Below are 6,789 nucleotides of genomic sequence, written 5' to 3' on the forward strand. Positions count from 1 at the left end.
GAATTCATTCAGGAATCATTTTAATGAGATTTAAACTCATTTAAACTCAGGGAAAGCCAGAGGAGGGGGCATGGCAGTGTATGTGGTGCAAACAGTACACACTTAGGGAAACGCTTTGCTGCCCAGATGTGGAGCTTCTGCACTTGCAATTGAGACCTCGGTATCTCCCAAGGGAATTTGGTAGTGTGTCTGTGTGTGCATTGTACGTTCCGCCAAATGGGGACGCAGCTAGAGCAGCAAGTCGCATTGCTGATTGTGTACATAATGAATTACAGCGTTCTCCAGCAGCACCTGTGTTCGTTATGGGCGACTTTAACCATTGCAAATTAGAACTTGGGTTTGAACAGTATATCAAGTGCAGTACACGTGATAAAAGTACTCTCGATAAATGCCATGGTAACATCAGCAACGCATACGTCGCCAATCCTAAACCTCCCCTGGCTAACTCAGACCACAATGTTGTTCACTTAATAGCAACATACAAAACCATGCTCAAATGTAACAAACCTTAAGTGAAAACTATAACCATTTGGAATAAGGAGGGGATAGAATCTCTTAAAGGCTGTTTTGTGTGTACAGATTGGGGTGTATTTTATGATACAGACATTGATGTGACCACACACAGCAAACATTCCCGTGCGGGGCCCCTATAAGTTTGCCCTTTTGGGCCCCATAAGGTTTTTGGTGGGCCAACCCACTGTGGGCTTGCCCACAGAAAACCCACACAAGCCCCATATTTTCTAGCTAGCCCACATTATTTTGTCATTAATCATAGTAATAATATTTGTTTAAATATTTTAATTATTAAAATAAGTATGATTATTATTAAATTATTAAAATAATTATCATTGTTTTTTTATTATTTTAGCAGATATTTTCCTTTTGATGTTTATTGTTGTTGTTGTTGTTCAATCAAAAAACATAGTTACTACACTTTTACTATAATAAAACAATTTTTATAATTTTTTATAAAGGTCTGTTCATTTAGAACAATATGTGCATGCATGTTTATGTAAAAATAATTGAACACACCCTTGGATAAGATCTTAAAAGCTATGCTTTAAAAGCACAATATTTCTGTTTATTTTAATAAAATAAATATTTAATGTTAAACAAGTTTTTGTATTTTCAGTCCGTCTGGACACAGTGCTTCGCTAGGAGAAGCACTTTCTTTACCATCTTTATTGTTCTTTAACTTCTTGTCTTTAGGCATATTAGACTTCATGAAGCGCTGCGAGAACCCACATCATACGTTGATGACGTCAACGTATCGCGAGAGCGAGTCGAGAAATTACACGTAGAGGTCTAATTTGAATCGCTCTCGCGGTACATTGACGTCATCATCCTTTCAGCGCCGCATGAGGTCGAACACACCTATTATTTGCGGGCGCGTGCCTCCGTTTACCTCAGACGACAGTTATCGTTTCTGTGATAAATTCTGAGGTAAGTTTTCATTAATTCTTGGTTACTTCATTAAAATAAGTTCACAGTAATGTTCATTTTATTGTTAGTAATTCGATATGACTAAAATATTATAAACTTTAATGTTTACTGTTGATGTAAGCTGGTAGTTTGAATGAGCTCATGATGCAGCTGAGCTAATGTAATGCAGATCTTTTATTTGTCTTTACCTTATATAAAAATGTTTTATCTTCGTTCTTCAAATTTATTTGACACTGTTTAGTTAATTATAATGCAAGTTATTTCAATGTAAGTTAAATGTGATGTTAAATTATAACTTACAGTACAGACACACAGTTTATAGTAGAAGAATTTAAACAGAAGCCATCAATTCTGAATGAATAACTATTGTATATTTATGTTCACTTTTCTTTCAGGTCATTTTCTTGTTGTGTTTTGATGTTTTCCATTGGCTGAAGAGTAAGTATACTTTGTGTTTATATTTGCACCCATAAGTAAACCAACATATTTTAAAGGTTTCTACAATACAATGGATAAATAAAAATATTAACTACAACTGAATAGTCAGAGCTCACTTTGACTTGATGTGCACCTCAGTCTCATATAATGTATAATATGATGCATATAGTTTTAATAATTTTTTTTCTGTCATCATTTTGGATTTTATTGTGCTCAAGCTCATTCACACAAATCTAATAGTGACACACTGGCTAATATCTGTCAGCTTTCTGCAATAAAATCCTACAGATGTACTCTTAAACAAAGACAATTATAAGACAATCCTTTTGTAGCCAGTAAAACATCCAGTTAAAGACAAGAAAACATAGCTAGCTACTTAAAATACTTGGTAAGAAAAAGTAGTGCAGTTTACACTGTATAAATTATAGCACTTATCTTATTATTGCCACCTTAAAGCTCACATAAAACACCACACTGTTTCTACTTATCTCATGTTAAAGGAGTAGTTCACTCAAAAAATGGTCCCCATTGACTTTACCATAGTAATTTTTCCTACTATTAAAAGTCATTGGGCCCCATTTTAAGGGTGGACTACTTTAATATTTTATATCTATAGAGTAGTATTGCATCCTTCAAATATATAAAGACCTTTTAGTTTTATCAGACTTATAAAAAGACAGAAAACCCCTTTTAAAATTAGTTACCTACTTGGATTAATCATGATTGGGTGTTTGTATAAGGAAGGCTATGGGGCCGGATGGGATCTCAGCCCGCCTCTTAAAAACATGTGTGGAGGAGCCTGTACCCGCCTGGTGTCCGATTTTTCAGCGGTCATTAGACTCCCATACTGTTCCAGCTATCTGGAAAAAGACAGCCATCATTCCAGTCTCAAAAAAGCCCTGTCCTGTAAAAAATAATGATTTTAGACCAATACATGCTTTACTTCTATAGTTATGAAATGTTTTGAGAAGTAAATGGTTTGTCCCTTAAAAAAATCAGGTAGGCCATAAACGTGATCCCTGGCAGTTTGCCTACAAATGCCATATAAGCACAGGTGATGCCATAAGTAGCATCACCCACTTGGTTCTTAAGCATCTTGAGGATACGAAGGCTTATGCGCCTCTTCTCTTTATCGACTTTAGTTCAGCGTTTAATACGAAACAGCCCTTTTTACTGCTAGAAACTGAAGAATATGGGTGTTAGTCCCTTTATCATTAAGTGGTACTACTCATTCTTAACAAATAGGATGCAGTATGTAAGAGTCAATAAAGAAGTTTCACAACCAAAGCCTATAAGCACAGGGGCGCCCCAGGAGTGTGTGAGCTCCCCAGTCCTCTTTACCATCTACACAAATGATTGTATGAGTAAACACCCATCCGATTATATTGTTAAATGTTCAGATGACACTGCCATCTTGGGTCTATTATATTGTGATCAAGACACATCATCCTATCATTCAGAAATCAAGCAGTTTGTAGATTGGTGTGACGCTTATCATCTAGTCGTGAATGTGAAGAAGAGTGAGGAAATTATTTTTGACCCTAGAGCAGTTTCTGAATCAAGTTTAGTGAGCATTCATTGCACTCCCATACGTCAGGTCTCTCAATATAAATATCTTGGTGTACACTTGGACTGCTTACTTAAATGGCATATCCATATAGAAAGTCTTTGTTCTAAGCTCCATGTCAGAGGATGTATTTTTTGAGAAGATTGAGATTATATGGTGTCAGTAGCGGGCTGTTGTTCTTATTCTTCCAGATGATTTTAGAAAGTGTTATACAGTATGGCATGCAGACCTGGTATGGCAATTTGACAGTTCAGTTAAAGGCCAGGTTGGCGTCTGGTTAAAACTGCATTGAAGATTGTAGGTCATTCAGACCAGGGCTACATGCAGGTACTCTATAAAAAGTCAGTCCTCAGGGAGGCACGGAAAATTTTAGACGACCCCACACACATCTTGTATAAGGAGTTTGTCCCATATTAATCCCTTCAATCCCATATTAACTTGAATGGTTGCAAACTTTAAAAAGTATTTAATGTTTTTTTTAAACAGACTGCTCAGAAAATAATAAAGCACAAACAATAAAATAATTGCTAACTAAGTTTTTGTTTGCGTTTTTTGTAATGGCTGATTGGGAACTAATCTGATGGTTCAGGTATTTTCTAGCCTAGTCAGAATTTTCACTGACATCACAAAAAAGTTAAATATAAAATTCAAATAAAAAAAGGCCTAATCTATTTGGTTTCTGACACGTGTAACCTTAATAAAAATGAAACCTATTAAAGGTGCCAAAGAATGCGTTGACTTAATATGTTAAATTGTTATTTGATATTTACATATGTATGTGGCTTTATTAAGTGCAAACATTTTCCAGAGACGTTTTTACATGTCCATTTACAACCCTAGGATTTGTCATTTGAATGAAATGGTCTATTTTTGCCCTATTTAAAAGGGTCATGAATAATAATGTGCTAACTCAGCAGTTACAACTTTGTTTTTATCATTTAAACAACTTTGTAATTAATTTAATGTGTAATTTAATGTTGTGGCGTACATCTCGACTGTGATGTCACAGTTGGTGTTATGTTGACATTGTTCTGTTTTCCAGCAGTCTTTTGTGTGCACAAGAATGATGAAAAATGATGAAACAAATGCATTTGAGGCTCATGATATGACATTACCATGTACAGAGCTCTTATTATTTATATAAGTAAATACAACTGATCTGCTTCATAAATCTCTTTTTTTTGCCACTCTCGGTGAAACAACACAGCAGTACACTGTAAAAAGTAATGAACGAGTGTCCTTGCATGGAAACGGATTACCTCAAAATTATCAAGCAAATAATTTTTACGTTTATTAAGCTTACTACAACGTTGTACTTGTATTTGTAAAGGTAACAAAATAATCTTAAGTACTGATAACCCAGTTTGTCAAGTTGAACCTGGTTCATCACTTAGGGGACGTTTCCCAGACAGGGTTTAGTTTTATTTAGATTTACAAACAAACCTTACAAAAAACAATACGGGTTTGCATTGTGAGACAAAATAATGGCACTGATATGTTTTACAAAAAAATGTGATAATTAAGCCTAAAAAATATTACAAATATGATCCTGCCTTGGAAACCCCAGCTACAATTCAGTGTTTTAGCGTGTCAAAGCAATCATGACAAAAAACCCCGAAAAAACTAAGCTTTATATACAATTCATTACATGTTAATTTATAACAAGAAAAACGCTGAAATTAATTTATAGACACTAGGCGTTATTATTTAGCACAGAAATACCTGCTTGCTTTGACTTTGATCATCTCTATTCACTTTAGGTAAGGAAACAACTGATGATTCTTATATTATTTATTTCAGGAATCTCTTTTCTATCATTTGAAAGTGAACACCGACTATAATATAAAAATCACAAGAAAGACAGGCATAAATTAGGTTCTGTGCAGATATTTTCCGTGTCAAAACCGAAATTTAAAGAAACGGCTTACCTGTTTTGTAGTTTAACTTTTGACAAGAAAACCACCCTGTTTTAAATACATTTTAAAACTTATACCTGTCGAAAAACATCCGTTTTTGTTATGTTTAGTTTGATGAACTCCTAAATATGAGACGCAAAGCACCTAGCCCGTTCGGCTAAATTGCATGCGCCAGCATCATGGCCAGAACGCAAACAGCGCAATATCAATGCAACGAGAAGCAATCCAATATGAACATACTTAAATTAGATCAGAATTACGTTTATAATAAATCATTTTTTAAAATAAAATAAAATAAGGTCAGAAGTACAGTAACAAAGTGCAGAACAAATTATGTGAAAAATGCCTGAAGTGCACAGAAACAAAACACAAGTCAAATAGTTAAATCAGATAACCCAGAGTGATTTATAAATAAAATAAAACAAAGAAGTTATTAAAAGAACGAAAGTAACCAGAATTGCCAGCTTTGTCTTTTAAATGTAGAAACAAAGAGGCAATGGTTTATTAACATAGAAACCTCTTATGGACGTGTAGCCCCGTCACAGGGGTTGTTGGATTTATTAATGCATTTTAAAAATATTTATTGAAAGCTACTTCATCACATATTATTTGCATAGCATTATCATAATAGACTGTATATTAATATATTGGGAGAAAGCTGTTATATGTGAAATCAGATAATGTGCACCCATATATGGCCAAAATTGAATGATCATCTTTTCATAACACGTCTGCGAAGATTCGACTGTGAGATTGGTAGTCGAATCAGGCTTCTCCTATCGATGCATCGAATCTCACAATTTGACTTGTTTATAATACTAGAAACATATGTGGCAACTGATTACGTATTGGCAACTTGTTTATGTAGTGTACAATAGGTTATAATTTCTTTAAATGTCACGGTTGTCTTTATGTCAAGCCCATATTATGCCTCCATTGGCCCCACCAAAAAAAATGACTGCTGGGATATTAATGGAATTGGGCTTAGGAATGTAGTAAGCCAACAGCTTATGGTCCTCCTTCTGTGGAGGTTATGTAGTATCTGTTTATCTATCATACAGATTTGAGGCAAGGGAAATACAGCAGAAATGTTAGAGAAACCTGTATGAAAACAACTTTCATTTCCAATTTTCTGCACAGTGTAAAAACAATTATTTGGCAATTACAATTTTTTGTTGTAATGTGAGTTTAATTTCATCAGCAATCTGTTGATAACCGATCTAAAAATGTTTCTTTGCAGTGATTGTCTTTTGTATTTCATAACTAAAGATGAAACACAGACTCTCTGCGTGTTGGGCTCGTGTCAGAGGACTCGACCTTCCTGTCTGCATGACACCATCAATATTGACGGTACAATGTTTAACCTGCTGTGCTAGCCAGGTGATTACTGTATCATCAGAGCCTGAGGTATTGTTTGTTGATGTT

At 34.7% G+C, this 6,789-nt stretch overlaps 1 long non-coding RNA gene across 1 annotated transcript; it reads left to right on the plus strand.

The window, feature by feature from the left end:
* The first annotated feature begins 1,335 nt into the window (after positions 1–1,335).
* Positions 1,336–6,662, plus strand: LOC135767511 (uncharacterized). Its single transcript, XR_010542053.1, has 3 exons — positions 1,336–1,443; positions 1,839–1,881; positions 6,634–6,662. It is a non-coding gene; the product is annotated as an uncharacterized lncRNA (long non-coding RNA).
* The last annotated feature ends 127 nt before the right edge of the window (positions 6,663–6,789 follow it).

The sequence above is a fragment of the Paramisgurnus dabryanus genome, chromosome 6 (assembly GCF_030506205.2).
Source record: "Paramisgurnus dabryanus chromosome 6, PD_genome_1.1, whole genome shotgun sequence".
Classification (NCBI taxonomy): domain Eukaryota; kingdom Metazoa; phylum Chordata; class Actinopteri; order Cypriniformes; family Cobitidae; genus Paramisgurnus; species Paramisgurnus dabryanus.